Below are 19,293 nucleotides of genomic sequence, written 5' to 3'. Positions count from 1 at the left end.
ACTTACTGTACTTTTTACAACTATTTACAAGATAAGTTACGTTTAAAATACGAAAAACTAAATAAGAGTATACAATTAAATAAATAATTAACAGTATACATAAAACAGATTGAAATAAAACATTTTTCTGTAGACTGTTATTGAGCTGAGCAGGAGATCCGGGATGAGCTGCACAATAGAGACGCTGGTAAAGCCTCAGCCGGTGGGACATCATCTGGGATCAGTTCATATTTGCACTGTCCACCAAGAGGTTTGCAGGGCTGACTCAGTCGACGGCTGCCAGTCACTGAGATGTTCTCAGAAAGAGGAGGAATTAAAGAAATTAACTCACGTACTCAAAAATCAAACCATAAAATATTTGAACATATAGCAAAACTGTCCTATGAGCTAAACTCTGCAGGACAGCGGCCCTCCAGGACCCATCCCTGATCTATAAGACATATTTTTAGTGTTTCTATTATATACTGTTCATATTTTTTTAAACAATATCTAAAATCATAATCTAATATCCATGTGTAAAAGTCAGTTCTTCATAAAAAGTACAACATTTGCTGTGTCTGAGATAAGTTGAATAACAATCTAAAGTAGCCTACTTCAAAATTATACTTTAATCCAGAGTAAATGTATGTGGTTACATTCCACCACTGGTTATTTGGAAAATGAAAGTAACAAAATGTATTGTCACATTAACAAATCCCGGGAACTGTTCAATGGGACGGTTTGGTTTTGTCGCCTAGCAACTGGAGACAGCCGTTGTGACGAGCGGCAATACCATATGTACTGGACTTTATATATACATCTTTATATAAGTTATATATTTTTGACTGCCTAAAAACAAAACCGGGTTAAAAACGTCTCGGTTACTAATGTAACCCTCGTTCCGTGAAGGAACGCATGACAACGTAATTGGGATCACTTCAGAAAGCCCTGTCATCTTTGAGTGTCTATTATTCCTCACAGCGTAGCAAGACCACGTAAAGTACATGATTCTTATTAAACTTGGTGTGTTTTATCCAGCTGATGTGGGCGTTGCATGTATTGCCTCAGATCATTTGCGTTTGAATAGTGCGCGCTCTCCGTGGGCGTTCACGTTAAACTTAATGAGCTATAATGAGAACGACTGACATCTCTCTCTTTTCATACAGATGACATAAACTGAGAATATTTGTTTTTTATATAAATTACTTCAGTTAAAAGAAGAGAATTCCAGCTTCATGCCCGTGTGACTCTATGTCTGCGTGACTGAGTATTCGCTGAGTTCATTTTAGGATGTGTTTCAGAATGGACTTCACTGACAGAGAGAAGGCAGAACTCGCATCATGTTTATTTTTCTTTATTTGGCAAAAAGCACAACACTTTGTTTTTATTGTGAGTATACACAAAAAAATAGACACTCAACAGGATCGAATGATGTATAACACTTATATGTAAGATCAAAATATTTTTAGTATTTTGATTCTCTTTTGCACTGATAAGACAGGGGGTTAAGGGTGGAGGGAGACAGCCTTCGCTCCAACCCAGCTTGCAGGAAGGAAATCACAGTTCTGAAAGAGCAAGTTCGGGGGTTCTCCTCGTGAGAAGAACACTACTCAACGAACAGGTTCCACTTCAATCCATAGAGGCGCCTCGTAGAGGGGGCTCTAGCGCAAGTGATGGTCTCAACTATTACCTGTGATAGGTCACCTGGAACCTTCGCGTCCCGTCCAGTGACCAGACATGGAGTTTCCAGAGGTCCGGACACGGGTGCCATAGGGTGCCCCGTCTCTGATACCCCTTTTCCACCAACAAGAACCGGGTGCTGGTTCAGAGCCAGAGCCAAAGCTGGTTCAGAGTTGGTTCGACTGACGAGCTTACTAAGAACCGGTTTGCCTTTCCACCGGCTAGAGAGCCACAACAGAGCCAGATCTTACGTCACTGTATATGTCTCATGTTGCCCAGCAACCGCTAGTGCGGTAGCGCCAAACACAAACACGCCAGGCTTGTTCGAGATGCATCGGCTTCTCGCAGATCGATCGCCGCATGACATCAAAGCACTGCGATAGCAATCTAAAAGCACAAGGAGTCGTATGCTTTCCAAACACTCCCGCAGCTCCGATCGGTCCTCGCCGCTCCGATGCATCTCGAACAAGCCATCAACAATAACGGACGTTGCAATACTATGGATGCTCATGGGTTTGCAAAAATACATCGGAATCCAACGCGTTCGTGCAGCTCGCCGTAACTTACATAGACGGATATTATAATCGAGCTGCTATTAGCTCGACTAGCTGCTATTTAAAAATGGCGGTCACAAGTTTCAAGTTTCGTCTTGTTGGTCACGGTAACCCCGCCCCCAGCCCCTGACGCAAGCGGTTCTTTCTTGGCTCCGTTCTAGACCCTGCAATGATTTGGTGCTACTTAAGAACCAGTTTTACTGGTTCGGAGCTGGTGCTTTGGCGGTGGAAAAACAAAGAACCGATTTAAAACTAGGCTCTGGCTCCGAACCAGCACCAGCACCAGCTCTGCCTTGGTGGAAAAGGGGTATGAGAGAGCAGGTCCTCTCTCTGCTGCACGGGTCAAAGACTTTGGTCTAGGTCGGCTGCACGGTTGAGCAGGCCCGGAATATAAATGGCACAAAGCGACCTCAGATGCTTCTGACTCCAAAGTCGGAGATGGCGGGCGAGTTGTGACATGCAGTGGGAGCGTAGACCACCCTGATGGTTGATGTAGGCAACAGTCGCAGTGCTGTCCGTACGGACCAGTACGTGCTTGCCTAGTAGCGGTGTCTTGAAGCGGCCCAGTGCAAGACATACTGCTAACAACACGAGGCAGTTGATGTGCCAATGCAGTTGAGGCCCCGTCCACAGACCTGAAGCTGTATGCCTGTTGTCCCCCCCAGCCGGTGGCAGAGACATCCGTGGAGACCACAGAATACCTGAACCCTTGTTCTAAGGGAACACCCTTGTTCTAAGGGTCTGACCACAAGCTGAGAGTTTGGCGACAGTGCGGGGTAACTTGGACCCGGCACGAGTCGCTCTGCCACGCCCATCTCGGGACTCGATCCTGGAGCCAGTGTTGGAGCGGCCTCATATGAAGCAATCCGAGCGGCGTTACCGTGGCTGCAGATGCCATATGCCCCAGGAGCCTCTGAAAAAGTTTCAGTGGTGCCGCTTTTCTGTATCTGAGCGTGCTCACGCAGTTCAACACTGACTGGACACGGGCCTCGGTGAGGCACGCTGTAATGTTGATCGAGTCCAACTCCATACAGACTTTGACATAATCATTATTTGACCTGAACTCATATAGAGCCTGATCTCTGAGTTAGGTTTTATTGATTATATCAGCACTGTTCTTGTGCAGCATAATATATATTTTTAGCCTTTTCAATGTAATCCAAAGGATTGCTTAGAAGTTGTGCAATGCTCTGGGGTGTGTGTTCACAGGATGTGTGTGTGTTCTCTACTGTGTGTGTGCACTTGGATGGGTATGCTACACGTCAACTTCATAAACTGCTTAATTTGGTTAAATGTTAATTCACTAATAGGCACAATGAATGACAATGAACAAACACCATCTATGCAGGACGTTGACTTACAATCATGTCTTACTATTGCTGTTTTCTCCTCTCTCCTGTTGTGTAGGTGAGCTTCATGGTGATGACAAATACTCTCTCTGTGTAATAACATTCACCACAAGAGGGCATCCTGTAACTTGTGTTTCTGCTTGTCTCTTTTTTTCTGTTCTTCTTCTTTCTGCTTGTTAACAGCATTATCACTAAATTATATTTATGTACATCTCAGGTTAAACTGCATGATGTTTACTTGTATGGAAGATAGTTTATATATATATATATATAATGGACATATCAGGTTAACATTATATTTTTGCAAATGAAAAATAGCCTTTATTTTGAAGGATTTTTTCCTTTAACACACATTCCGTGCATTTTTATTATAATTATATAATACTCAATTATATAATTATACTGCATTTTCTCTGTAAAATAAATAAATAAATAACAGTGTTCAAGCCTTCCATCAGCATCAGAAACCAACAAAGGGGAAGAACAGGAAGCAGGAGAAAAATTCATGACAACAAAAAAATTGCAGAGTTTAATGAATAAATGTTTTAATTATTGTTTCACAATATCATCTTATGACACTGAAAACATTAATATGGAGACATTGACTGGTCTCTAACTTATTTGTGAAGACACATAACAAGTTAAGATTAAACAGCAATAGAACAAATATCTGAACATTTTAAGTTATTAAATGAATATGTTAAATGAGTAGATAGACAGATAAATGTGAAGTACAACATAGATGCATGCACACAAGCTGCTATCAAAAAATAAAATGAGATCTTTAAATCCTTAATAAAAAAAATAAAAAAACATGAACAAATCATGTTTACTGACAAAGAAGGCAAAAATTATGTGTAGGTAATTAATTGATTTGTGTGGAACTAATGTGATGCAATCATGTAAATCAGCACTCAATATATGTTTATTAATATATAAGTATTATACAGCTCAAACTGAAGAGCAGAATTGCAGTGCCACGGTCATTGGGTTCTCATAAATTCCTCGTAAACTGGATAACGCATGGCCTCTATACCTTGAATGCGATGTTAATCACTTTCTTCCAAAGTGTCTACCAAACCGATACTTCCTAAATCTCGATCTTGTTATAGACTTTGTTGGTTTCTTGAATCGAGCACAGTTCAGATCACTTCTTACTCCAATCCTTTCCAACACAAACACACACCAGAGACCTGCATGATCTCTTATTGTCTTGAGATCAGTAACTTTAAACATCTCATATGGAGGAATCAGCACCTCTTCCTCATCATGAAACTTTGAGTATTTTGTCAGATCAGCACCTGAATAAAGTTTTGATTTCAAAACAAATTTGTTTCCAAATCCTTCTGCTTTCCTATGATTAAGAGAGGATGAAGTAAATAAGCCGAAACGAACCAGAGCATTCAACATCAAATTCAACATATGTTCCTCGATAAGTTGACTTGCATCCATTTTGTGTTTCCTTCAGAATCTGTATTGCTTCTGTCAGCAAAAACTGAAGTGAATACCATGTGTATGTTCTGTCTTTGTATTTTTGTTTATCACTACCAACAGCGTTATTAAAATCCCGATATATTTTACAATCCGAGTTAGTGTAGACATAAATGGCAATTGAATGATTCTCTATCAAGTTATCTGCTGGAGGCTTAAAATTATTTACAGCAATTTGCCAGGACACATTGAATTCAGGCGAGTTATCGAGTTCATGCTGTAGCAATTCTCTCTCAACCAGACATTTCATGGTCTTTTTGCAACCGACATAAAGGTCATCAACAGAATCCAATGCCATATCCAGTGGAAATATCTGTCCTTCATCATCATCATCATCATCATATTTACACCTGATGTCAATCTTGTAAACCTGATTGCTGTGTATCCCAGATCACTGAACTTCACATACTTTCTTGATCTTGAGTTTTGTTCTGAATGTGTTCAGGTTATCACTGTACAAATCACAAGTTTATTGCACATATTATAAACAAGTTTTAAATTTGGTTGAGACAATATAATTCAAATGATTTTAAAATGATTTTTATTATCTGCATATTTTGCAGAGATTCAAATCTCAGTTTTCCAATATATTTCATATTCATATTCAACTTTATTTCCAGAATCAAGGTCCATTGAGAGAAAACATACAACAACCTACATAGAATTACATACAATAAAAAAAAAACATTTAAAAAAACAATTATGCCAATACTTTCTCATAGATGACTATCGCACCACACTTTGATTAGGATTTTTATTAATTCTTCTATATTAAATCAGCTCCTTTGACTTTTCCCACTGCTGACCAGCACATTAATATTTGATTGAATAAAGCATGACAATTAAGTTGATGTTTAATAACAACAAGAAACATGCAGTGTTTATCTGATTAGTAGCTAAACACATTGCAAAAAAACGATTAAAATGAATAAAACATTTAAAAAAGCAACTTGGTTTCCACCGCTTGCTGCACAGTTCAGGTCACTTCTTGTTGTATAGCTTTTCAAAATGTACACAGTGTCACACCAGGGATCTTTCTGCTTTGCTCTTGGCTGCACATCACTGACTGTAAATGTCTCATATGGAGGAATCAGAACCTCTTTGTCTCCAGGAACTGCTGAATATTTTGTCAGATTAGCACCTGAACAAGTGTAGATTTCAAAACAAGATATCTTTCCATACAGTTCTGCTACTGTACGATCAATAGAGGATGAAGCAAACTGGCCAAAACGAACTTCTTTGCCCTTAACGTTCTTATCAAATTCAACTCCAGTACCACGGTAAGTATTGAAGCATTTACTTTGTGTTTTCTTCAGAATCTGTATCGCTTCTGTTAACCAAAAGTGAAGTGAATACCATGAATATGTCCCGTCTTTATATTTTGGTTTATCAGTACGAACAGCATTACTGAATTTCTGATATAGATTAGAACCTTTGTTAGTATACGCATAAATGGCGATTGAATGATTTTTTGACAAATTATCTCCTGGTGGTTTGAGATTCGGATTCTTTTCAGCATCTGTCCAACCATTTGCAAATACATTGTTAGAAGACATTTCCTTCTCCAGAAATTCTGTCTGCACTCGATGTTCCATCTTCTTTGAACACCTGTTAAACCAACTGTAAAATTGGTCATCAACTGACTTATTTGCCATATCCAGTGGATATATCTTTCCTTCAGCAGCATGTCTGTTATCCTGCAGTAACAGGAATCATAATGATCAGTCATAAGTATTCATGTCTGTAATATTCATACTCAAACACAAGCTCACCTGTCCTAGAACAGCTGAAATGAGAAGAAGAGCTTCAATGATCAACAGCATCTTGATTCAGTCGAATCCCTCAGATGATCCAGTAGATCTAGTGAAGCTATTGTGAAGCGCAGACAAGAAACAACAGGGTTTCACACATACAAAATCCATGTGATGTTCACTGATCAAAGCCAACATATAGTTAGAAGAGTTGTACGGCTGAATTGCTCTTGAGCTCCTGAGAAATAACAAAAAGAAAACGCAAAAAGAGACAGCAATATTCTTAGGTAAGGTTGAAAAACGTATGCATTTTTACAGTGTACACAGGTATTCATCTTTCAGTTTTATTACTATCTATAGTGTAAAAAACAAAATAAAATAAAAAAACGGTCAATGACTGTCAGCTACAGCTGCCAAACTAAAACCATAAAAATAAAGTAAAATATACTAATTTAAATAAAGTGCATAAAATTTTTACAGGAATTTTCCTTAAATGTTTTACAGAAAAACAGTTATTTTACAGCTATTTCCTGAATTATTACGATCAAACAAAAACCCTTAAAAACAGTCAAAAGACTGTCAACAACGGCTGCCATCCAACTGCTAATATATTCAGAGATTTGACTCAAAGTCACATCAGTGAATCAGGTCAACATAATGACGATTTTAACATCACCAATAAGTGACACACATCATTTGGTGAGATTTTTCTCCTGCATTTATTGCCATAATAAATGTGTATCAAAAACACAGTTAAAGCAGCCAGAGAACAACTCATGTTAAAAACTCAAGGATCATGAGCCCAACTAAAGCAAAACACTGATCTCCATCACGATGACATCAACTTTCTGTTAAAGTTTTTTGCACTTTATTTGAATTACCATATTTTACTTTAATGTTATGTTTTTTGTTTGGAAGCCGTAGCTGCCAGTCATTTGACCATTTTTTAAACGATTTTTTTTTTTTAATTGAAGATATATAATCGTAATATTTCAGGAAATACCTGTAAAAAAACAGTGTTTTTCAGTTTATTTAATTTAGGATATTTCACTTTAATGTTACAGGTTTTTTTGGGGGGCTGCCAGTCATTTTACCATTTTATCATTTAACTGTTTTGTTACTGTTTAATTACAGATTATATTTGTAATTTTACATACATTTGTATGTAATTTAAGAAAACAGAAAAAAAAAAAAACTGTGAAAAATACTCACCAAAGAATGGTTTTGTTTTACTTAAAAAGTTTCAGAATAATACAAAGACAATAATTCAAAAAGAAAAAAAATAACAGAAATGCATCTTCACCTCGAAATGTGGCCCAGAGTAAATGGAAACAAAACCTTTTATATGGTTTAATTGGGGCCGTCTTAAGACTTTGGGGCTGTCCTTATAATGCAGCAATCCCTTACAAGGTAAAATATCTGGCCTGGAACTTTCCACAGTTAAAACTATTATGCAATAAACACATATACATATCTCATCTTTTGTCACATACGCTAGAATGCTTAATGTACATTTAACCGTTCCTTGACCTGCAGTTGTTAAAACCACATCCTGCCTCCTCCTAGCTCCTCTCTCTGGCGGTTAGGGGTCACACGTCTTGTTAAACAATAGTAAAGGTCAAATAAGCAGGCATGTTGATTTAACACCTGCGAGCTGAGTCTATTCAGAGAGATTACAGGAAACCACAAACACCTCAGTTGCAAAGCAAGCTTGCATCATGCTTCTAGAGATTCAAGCTTCTTTTGCAAGTATGGCACCTCACAATTAGAACATTCAAATCTACTTATTTGTTAACATTTGAGTGTTAAATTAACACTGAAACAGTGTTAAAGTTAATGAGATAATTAAGTGAATAATTGAGTGATGATTGAGCATTATTGAAGACACCTGATGTTAACAAGCAGAATCACTGAAGGTGAAAACCGGATTTTAACCATTATAGTGATCAGTGTGTGTTTTAGTTGGGCTCTGAAGTCTTAAAGGGACACTATGTAACTTGTTTACCTTAACTGAACAGCTTCGGAGTCAGTGGAATGGTTATATTACTTATTTCGGGTTGAATGGTGGTGGTTTCGCTCCCCCCTGGTGCCCGAGAGCGGAAAAAACTCACTTGCAACTTTGGGACGCGGGTCGTGTTCCAGGAAGTATCGCGTGATATCAGGTCTCGCGATGCAACGAATTGCTTGACGGCACTGCACACGTACACGCCCCCGGGCCATTCAAGCACCGGCTATGTATAAGCAAAGGGCAACGATAGATTGAGTTATGGCTGAGCCTGTAAAAAAGAAGTAGAAAGCTAGGAAATCTTTGTCGGAGGACCAACGAAAGAGTAAACGGGAGACTGACCGAGCAAGAAGTCAGACTCGAGTAAATATATCGGACCAGCTTTTTCAGAATGGTGAGAACTGAGAGAAACAGAAGCCTGCAAAACGGATGCTGACCTGGCTGCTGTTGCACTTGTAAGTATCTTTGGAATAAACTGTGTTAAATTTCAAGTAATTGTGACCTCAGGATGTTTGCTATTGTCTGTAAATGTTTTTATTATGATCGCTGTCTGTTACGGGCTTACTAGTACGCTACGTTAGATACTATAACTTTGATGTTAGCAATGTCATTAGCAAACACGTTTGATTTCTGTAGTTGTTTGGCCGTTCCTCTGTAGGTTTTATTTGTGTAACTTGCACTTTTATTTTATGTCACTAAGTCAACGCATCTGATAATAGGCAATAAACATGTTGCACATATCATGATCGAGCTAGAAAAAACGTTCTGATGTTTTCTTAGACAAGCAAAGGTAAACTGTCATTCTACCAGATGAACTTATAGATCTTGCTAATATAACTTACTCACTCTTCGTTCGTTCCCAGTAAAAATACTAAAGTTAGTATGCATGACAACCTATTTTTTACAGTCTATGATGACAACACAATAAAAAAAAAAAAAATCGCCATCAGTTGGAAATAAAATATTGCCTTACTTGCCTCGGTAGACATAACTGGTTTTGAAATAGCCGGTTCCTCTGCTCAGCTGGATTGACAGCTGATCAGCTGGGTTGCTCGTGGCGAGGGGGGAGGGACAACAGTTCGTTTTTACGACAGAGTGTTTGAAAGCATTTACTACCAGACACTAGGGGGAGCTTCGTAGAGAAAAAACACTCAGACTTGCCTGGTGTCCCTTTAACTTTAGATTTTGTTTGGCTACTGTACCTGAGTTATAACAGTCAGATGAACAAAGAGAAAAGGTAATCTGATGGTGTTGGTTGTGTTTTAACAATCATTATTTCACAATCATTTGACCTGAATCTCTAAATTCATATAGAGCGCAATTTTGAATTAGGTTTACTTTATTAATTATAGCAGCTCTGTCCTTGTACAGCATAATATTTTTAACTCTCATTAATATTTTGAATATTTTGAATCTCAACTATGGTGACAATTATAAAGCATGTTGCAGTGCATTCTGGGTGCCACCAATCAAAACTCATTCATGGCTCCCATCATGCATTGCTGCATGAATAAATAATGAGCTTATGATCAGAGGTGATCTGTTTGTCACCATTGCTGATATTCATACGCTAATTCTTGATGTCTGTGTGTGCCTACATACGATTTTTTTAGATTTTTTTTTTTTTTTTGTAATATATTTGATCATTTTGATTTCATTGAAAAGGCTAAGTGACAAGGACAGTGCTGCTATAATCAATAAGGGAAACTAAACTCAGAAATTAGTGATTCAGGTCAAATAACAATTGTTAAAACACAACCATCACCTTTTCTATTTGACTCTATTCCAATGAGTCTGCACGTCTTGTTGGAGTCTTTTAATGGGCTGACTGAGCTGTATCTGGATATCCTGTAAACATGAGTATGTGGTTGGAATGTTTAAAGTGGCCGACTATTTTGCGCCCGACTCCCACGGCATAAGCAATGCTGCGCTGTAATAGCAGACCCTCCGTGAGAGTATATGTGCCCCACACAGAAGACTAGAAACTCCGGCCTCCTCCATGCCCTTTATTATGTTTCTGGCATTGTCTCGGTCCATAACATGTACAGAACTTTTGGAAATTTCCCAAGTCGCAAGCATTTCCTCAGATATGCCCGCAAACGCTTGACCCGTGTGCGAGCCTCGGAATTGCTTTGCATGGAGCATGATTTGATGTAGACTGAAATCGCCAACTATCCATTGTGCCGTTAAGTTGATGAGATGCAATGGATTTACAAAACAACTCCAAATGTCAATGGTAAAGCTAATCGTTTTTACGTCATGCAACAAACTGGTGATGTGCTTTTTCACAGCGTTGTGTATCTGTGGTAATATGACCTCTGTGACATAGCGGCGACTGGGAATCTCGTACTTGGGCTCCAAGACATTAACAAGGCGACAAGAACCCACATTATCAACAACTGACAGTGGTTGATCGTCAAGAATAATGAATTGGGTAAGCACCTCTGTTATTTTTATTGCTCTTGGGATATCTCTTGGCATTTTCTCTTGTCTTGCAAAGGTTTGCTGCAGAGTTGGTTGTCGAGTGCTACTGCTAGCATCACCTAAATGATTAAGGTGTGATTTTCGTACCCATGATCTGACTACGACATCTACCATGCAATTAACATGAACGTACTGGAAAAAAAAAAACGTAGCTTTACCACTGTTCTAATTATTCACACTGTTTGTGATAATATTACTTTGCAATATAATATCATTGCGATATATTTCTGTAAAATTCTCACAGAATTCTTATACTGAGCATGTAAATTTAAAAATATTAGGTTAGCCATTTGCCACAGACCCGGCATCAAGTCCCTCTGCTATCCATATTGGGTATAATCTTGATCAAATTGAACATTACATACCTTCTCCAGCGATGCTGTGTTGTTCGTGGAATGTCTTTGTTCTCCAAGAGATACTTCTTGTTCTTAATCTCATCTCACAGTAGCAAAAGGTGAACGGGCGGGAACCGACGTCTTATGGTCTTTGGAAGCCTGGGTTCAAATTCATCAAGCAATCATGGCAGAACAACACACGTGTGTTTGACCAGTAGTGCTGCGCAGGAATCAAAGTACCGCGATTGCAGACTGACTCTCGTGATATATTGATGTCATAAGTTGATTGGTTTGTGCAACGCCGCGAGAACTCGAACTGATAACACCCCCACCACCAAAGACTATAACCACCCACTGGTTATAAGTCAACGTACTTAGGGCCCTATCTTACACCCAGCGCAAACGACTTTGTCAGACTTTTCCCTCCACAGACGCACGTCGGTAAATTAGGGAATGAACTTGCGTTCAGGGGGGGCGGTTCAGTGAAAAGAGGAGACGTGTTCCGGCGCAAACGTTCCCTGGTGCTATTTTGAAGTTTTAGAAAACAATTCCGTCACAGACCAGGAAAAACCTAGTTTAAAGTCAGTGGTGCGTTATTCAGATGCTATTTTAGGGGCGCATGCTTGGCCATAATGTAGCGTGTGAACAACGCATATACACTTTGCTTCTCTCAGTCTCATCTACACAGACGTAGCAGTTCATATTTTTGCAAAATCATACATAATTACAAGGAAAAATATTACCACACGAGGGAAATCATTGTGGTGTACATGAAGTTGTGAAAAAATAGGCATAGTGGCAAGACACATCAGTATAAGGACATCTGACAAAGTGGGTTGTCCATCAAGAACCAGGAAACAAAATTCTGAAGACTGCGAAATCACCTTTACCATCATGTAAGTTGCGTGCACCTGGCAAATCCACCGTTATAATAGCAATCCGCCATTGGAACAAGCGTGCCTGCTCTTAAAGGGAATGTGAGATGACGCTCTGATTGGTTAATTCTAATTGCGCGTTTCGAGTTTGATACTTGCGTTTCATATCGTTAAAATAAGGCCCTGAGTTACTAATCATCAAAACAGTCTAAGGAATGAGTTCTGGACAGGGCATCGGCAATAATGTTGTCAATAGGGAAATCATTGTTGTGTCCATGAAGTTGTGAAAAAATAGGCATAGTTGTCAATTCCTTTCTTGTGCCGGATGTCAAGATGGTATTCCTGCACAATTAAAGATCACCGCATTAAACGTTGATTAGTGTTAGATATGCGAGTTAAGAACACCAATGGATTATGGCCTGTATAAACCAAAATGGGGCTATCACTTCCACCCAGATAATAAACTTCAACATTTTGAAGGGCTAGTGATAGAGCTAGAGCTTCCTTCTCAATTACACTGTCTTTTCGCTGACACTCACTGTTGAGGTTTGGAAACATGTTTCTGCTGAGTGTGAGAACTCAGTTAGTTTAACCACACATGTTATTAGAGAAACACGTGGGGTTAAAGAAGGAATAAAGAAGAGGAACTGACATCTTAACCCACACAGAACTGATCATCACTGAACCCAGTTTGAACTGAACCTGGTCAAACAAAAATAACTTATGTAATAGATATTATTAATTATAATAATTAATTATTATTATTTATAAATACAAGTATTTGTCTGGTACCTTTTATTGGATGCTGAATAAGACAAACATTTTAAAATGCACTTATTATTCAGTCCCATAAGTACATAAAAAAGTATTTGTATATGGTTACGTCCCTCGTTAATTATATATTTATTTGTCTAGGAATATTATTAGACATAACAAAAGTTTTGCATGTGTGTGTGAAAAGGAACGGACAACAAGCCAACAACTTAGTTGAAAGGTTTATTTCTTCAACTGCAATAAAGTGAAGTAGTAATGAAATAAGAAAGTAATGAATATTTACAATTTATACAACGAAGCAAGAATAATCAGATCAACAGACAATCTGGTGGAGAGGAAGGAGCAAGAGAGTGGTGCTTAAATCAAAAACTGAATATAACAAAAGCCCCTTTAACTAAAGGTAAAAAACTAAACTAACTATCAACAAAAGAGGTAGAAAGAAACATCTTCAGCGTACGAGACGCTAGAACTAAACTAACTAAGCAAACAAAATAATTAGCACCACTCCTAACACTAGTGCGTCTAATACATCTCATAGAAAACTACGTGTGCAAATGTAGGTCGCAGCCTGCTTACCTGACTCACAACCTCTCCCACGAGTGTACACTAGACAGCACACAACACTACACAGTGTTCGATGGTGAACTGAGATGAAGATTTCATGACAGCAACAAACATGCACATCAAGCATGTATCAAAAGCACAAACACATTCGAGCACAAACAAACAAAGAAAACTTTTCTAAATGCCAGATCATAAAAGCAGCGAACCCCAGACATCAGTCTCTCAGACTGGTCTCTCGAACGAGAAAACTGTCCTCAAAGAGTGTGCATACTCCTTCCCAACCCAGAGTCTATGCCTCTGATGCCCAAATGGCGCACTTCATGTGGACTTTCGGCCTCGTGGACTCGCTGAGTCTACCAGTCCGTAGGCCGTCATAGATATCATATAATAAAGGCTAGATGTCTTACGGCGGAGTCACTTCCGGCATCACCGGCGGCCATCTTACCACAGGGAAGCTGTGAATTAAGGTGAGTGATCAGCACGCACACAAATCCTCTTATCTCGCTGAAATCTTGATGGATTTACAAACGGTTTGGTTTCGTACAAACGTTATTAACGTGGCAATAACTCTTTCATATGGAAGTCCATTGTTATAATTATTCATATGTATGCAGTGTCATAACTACATCTCTGACGTTTATAACAAACCAAACCGTTTGAAAATCGGTAGAAAATTTATCAAGTTATGGTTATTTAAAAGTACATGCACCATGTTACGAGTGAGCGAGCACCCTGTGGTAAGATGGCCGCCATGTGCGGACGTCGACCTCCATTGGCCAGCAGCGCGCACGAGACATCTAGCCTTTATTATATGATATCTATGGTCCCATTCATCATTTTAACGCTCTGAAGCCCGCATAGATGCAGGCTCCACGAACTTTAACTACCCAGGAATCCTTGCGAAAGGCCAATCAGACAACAGATGGGAGGAGATTTCGCTCACTGATAATTGTTGACATGGCTGAGGAGAAAATGTTACGGGTTTTATGACCTAGATGTACATTTTACCTGTTGTTACCTACAGTTTATACAAACATTATGGTCATCGACCAGTGGTTGATGTCTCAAATATAATAATAGTGCGTTGGATAATACGATCACATGCTCAATATCAAATTACAGAACTGTAAAAGCAGGCTGTGTAGTTGACATGGAGATAAGACGTCAGAGCACAAAAATGTCCAACAACAACCAGACCGTTATTTCCAGCTTGACGATCGAGTCTGTCCCAAAAATACCTCTCAATGCGCCCTCGTGGACTCGCGCCAAGGGCCCTATAGGTCTGCACTACATGACGTCACCAAAGTGACACAAGTCCGGAGTGTGCCATTTGGGCCAGAGTCTATCTCGACTGTCGCCATTGAAGTTAGAGTTATCAAATTTCACACCTGAAACAAACAAAGTACACAGACACACACGCATATGCAGCAACATATGCAAGAAACAAAATTACTTAGCACGGCGTACGTAACATATATAATCGCATTAATAACCTTTTATTTATATTGCAAGAGCAAATCAATTACATTTATTGCAGATCCTTTATGTATTCCTTAACATGTTTTTAATGCCCACCCTATAAATGTTTATATATGGTCAGTGAATTAAACATGAATATATATTATCTTTTGTATTTAATATACTAAACTGATGTTACTTAAAGGCTATAGGCTATTATTTACATTTTGTTAATATAATTATTTGTTATGAAGCCGTTGATAAGAAACCATTGAATGGCCGTATTCTGTTGTTTAATATGATTAATGGGTGGAAAAAAAGACTGAATTGAGGCTGAAATGTACAGTATGTGTAATAGCTCTGCAAAGTTGCCAAACACCACTTTTGAAATAACTTGTTTGGCATGAACTGCACATCACATATTTGACATTATTGATACTGCTTTCAATCGTAATGCAACGGACCGGTCTACAGGACATAAATTAAGCCTTAAAATAAAAGGGTTATTAGGCTGTTAGTGTTTACACTGTCATATACAATAAAGAGCCTGGACATCGACAGGAAATAGAAATGAACACAAAAAAACTGCCTAGTGTCTGTATTTACACAACACTGACTCTGGAGTAGAACAGCTGTGGATGTTTTTTTGTTTTTTTTGAGCAGCTGCGGAAGGTCCGACTGACACAACGTGTCATTTTTAACACATCTCTTTTTACAGGTTGTGTTGTTTTACACACATGTGAATAATTGAATAATGTACAGTACAGTGAGTCTGTCCAGTTATTGAGCAAGCATGAAACCTTTTCTTGTACTTTGTGTGCACATGCATTCTGTACCCGACTATTGATTAAATGATTCCCTGGAGAAAAAAAAATATATATTCTAAGTATACTTGCAGCCAGACTAATTTAGTATGCTTCAAGTGTGTTAATGATTAGTTTACTTGAAGTGTGCTATTTGAAACAACTCATTTTGTATTTTGTACACACCATGCATCCTTCATGAACTTGCTCTTGTTTCTCTACACACACAATGGTCATCTAACTACGATTTATAGACATCAGTATTCAACCAAACAACTCTAGAAACATTAATGCTTATGTAGTGTAGGAAATATAAGCTGACTACGCCACCACCTCATTTAAAGGAGCCGTATGTAAGATTGTGGCCAAAACTGGTACTGCAATCACTTTCAAATTACTGTAGAGCGGGGTATCCCCTCCCCCTCCTCCTTGACTCGAGGTTGCCAGATAGGCTGTAGGATCCAGCACGAACTTTTGTAGCTGCAGCTGTGGTAACTAGAGCTGAGCTGGCAACCCGGATGCCGAAACACTACTGACTTCGTGATTGGTAGATAGGTGGAGGGTTGGCGCTTCAGGCCAAAACACAAGATGACATCAACATCAGTTGAGGCCTGCAACTTCACTTTTAAATGACAATATCCTGGCCGGACTACTGTTGTCAGTGATATAAGTATTTGAAATGAACATGATTTCTTAATGTCTAGTGACATATCAGGGCCATTTTATGATTAATTGAAATACATTTCTTACATACAGCTCCTTTAAGGCAGGAGGAGCCCTCCACAGATCACAATACTTGATTCTAGGGAACAAATGTAGTTTGTAAAAAAAAAACAAAAAAAACCCCACAATTTTATTGTTCCAACATGGACCATCAAATGTTAAAACGTGTCAGTAATAAAATCCACAGAAGAAATAGCTCTCCTCAAGATGGCAAGAGGGTCGGGCCTGCTCCTATGGACCTCCTGCAAACTTTAAGAGACAGAAGAAAAGCCACAGCATACATTGCAAATAAGAAGTATCTTTTAAATCACCATTACAGTGCCAACCTCCTAGCACACACCACACAACAGTGCCACACCACACACCCACACCCACACCACACACGCACAAAAGAAGGTTTAGTGTCGATGCTGCCCCGTCCCTGAACAAAGCCACTGAACGCTGTAACACACAAAAAGAGGAGAGCACTACCACAGAAACAAAAATCAAATGACACAAACAATATTTAATATAAATCACATTAATCATCAATATAAAAAATATATATATATATAAAAAATATACAAGAAACAGTGGCTGGTCTGCCCCTTTAACAATAAATAAAACATGCACATTAATACACATCAATACAGTCGGCGATATAAAACAAACAACCAAAACATACTTTAGCGAAAGATCAACTGCAGCACAGTTACCCAATCTCAGCTCTCAATCCCCAAACATGATAGAGAAAAGGTACTATAAAACAAGAGCACAGATATTAACCACCTCAAATAATGCTGTGTATTAATTGCGTTAAACTCATAAGCAATCGGCCTTGTAAAGAGTGCACTGCATTTACCGTTATTCAGCATTCCAACACGGCCGTCAGCCCATTGAAGGAACCGCAGCAACAACTGTTTGTCTGCCCCGCTTCCCAGACAGAGAATAAAAACCTCTTAAATAATCAACCTAAAAGAAGAAAGGGTCACATAAAGATGGAATTGCTCAGTCAAGGCGCAGTCATTCAACGCAAACAAACCACACAGCTAATAACATACCTGTATGAAAGGGTACAGAGGCTGCACGTCGAGTACAACTTCAAAAACACGCCAGAACTGCAGAAATCTCACCATCTGTTGCTGCAACAACCATTTATGCTGTCTTGATCACATGACTAGCCACCTGCACCTGAAACTGATTGCTGGCCAGTCTCCTTCCACACTTATTAACATAACAATTCATGTCACAGTATTACATAAAGTTTCATATATTGTTTTGTGTGAATTACCACAAAGTGATAAAAAGAAAGCATCTCAAGGATCACACAACGCGTGCAAGTAGAGCAGTGAAGAGTTCATTTAGAACTCAAAAGAAAAAAACTAAATCATTTACCTATAACAAAGTTTGTAAAGCCCAGAACATTAAACACTAACAGATATTTCAAGATCTCAGCATCTTCACTTATTACCATACAGACTTTATTTCTTTCACACTAACATTCTTATTGAGAATTACCAGAGGTTAGACATTAATGTTTTATTGAAAATAATAATGTTTGATGTCGCTATTATGGTGATCAGTGTTTGCTTTAGTTGGGCTATTGATCCTTCAGTTTTGGGCTGCTTTAACTGTGTGTCTCTGATACATGTGTAACCTGAGTACGGGTATTGCCTGGGTTTCCCCATGCTGCCTTGCGCAGTGCGATTTACCGGTCTGACGTTAGCCAGGCTAGTACAGGTAAGTATTACCCCAGATAATTAGATTACCCCAAATAAAATTAATTATCACGACAACAAGGATTTGCATACAAAAGTACAACTTGTATTAACAGAGAGGGAAGATGTTGTCTTCTGTGAATCATTGTAATACTGAGTATGATGGCTAGAGGGCAGTAGAACCTAATGAGAAAACCTGGAGAGATGATGAAGAAGTAGAGTTGTTGAGTTGCTGATGCACTCTTGACTGATGCTTCCTACATTAAAGATAGATGTTTGGAGTTAGCTTTTGTTGTCTTTCTTCTGGATATTCTTCTGCATATATATACCATATGCGGGTAGCATCAGTAATGTGGTCGTCTAAGCTCCACTGGATGGGACTGACAATTACGGCTGGAGGGAGTATGGATTCCGGAGTAGAGGTGACGATATCAGGTTGGTGCAGACGAGAAAGAGAGTCGGCTTTGACATTCTTGTCCCCAGGACGATATGTTACTTTGAAGTTGAAACGTGTGAAGAACAATGATCAGCGGGCTTGACGAGTGTTGAGTCTTTTGGCCTCACGGAGATATTCCAGGTTGCGGTGATCAGTGATGACCTCAAAGGGGTGTTGTGCTCCCTCCAGCCAGTGTCTCCATTCTTCAAGTGCTAGCTTGATCGCCAGAAGTTCCCGGTTGCCGATGCCATAATTCTGCTCCGCCGGGGACATCTTCTTGGAGAAGAAGGCACATGGATGGAGTCGAGGAGGCTTCCCCTGCCGCTGTGACAGAA

At 39.0% G+C, this 19,293-nt stretch overlaps 2 long non-coding RNA genes across 3 annotated transcripts; both read right to left on the bottom strand.

The window, feature by feature from the left end:
• Positions 1-5,583: 5,583 nt before the first annotated feature.
• On the bottom strand, positions 5,584-8,697 carry LOC311292889. 2 transcript variants are annotated; one of them, XR_014627838.1, is made up of 3 exons: positions 8,017-8,697; positions 6,826-7,042; positions 5,584-6,750 (listed from the first exon to the last, which is right to left on the bottom strand). It is a non-coding gene; the product is annotated as an uncharacterized lncRNA (long non-coding RNA). The 2 variants fall into 2 exon arrangements; XR_014627839.1 differs by having other exon boundaries at positions 5,586-6,750; positions 6,826-6,922; positions 8,017-8,690.
• Positions 8,698-13,577: 4,880 nt separating this feature from the next.
• Positions 13,578-17,950, bottom strand: LOC311292913. Its single transcript, XR_014627846.1, has 3 exons — positions 17,866-17,950; positions 17,667-17,776; positions 13,578-17,563 (listed from the first exon to the last, which is right to left on the bottom strand). It is a non-coding gene; the product is annotated as an uncharacterized lncRNA (long non-coding RNA).
• Between the last annotated feature and the right edge of the window lie 1,343 nt (positions 17,951-19,293).

The sequence above is a fragment of the Rutilus rutilus genome (assembly GCF_951802725.1).
Source record: "Rutilus rutilus genome assembly, chromosome: 1".
Lineage (NCBI taxonomy): Eukaryota > Metazoa > Chordata > Actinopteri > Cypriniformes > Leuciscidae > Rutilus > Rutilus rutilus.
This window is presented reverse-complemented; position numbering and strand designations above follow the sequence as displayed.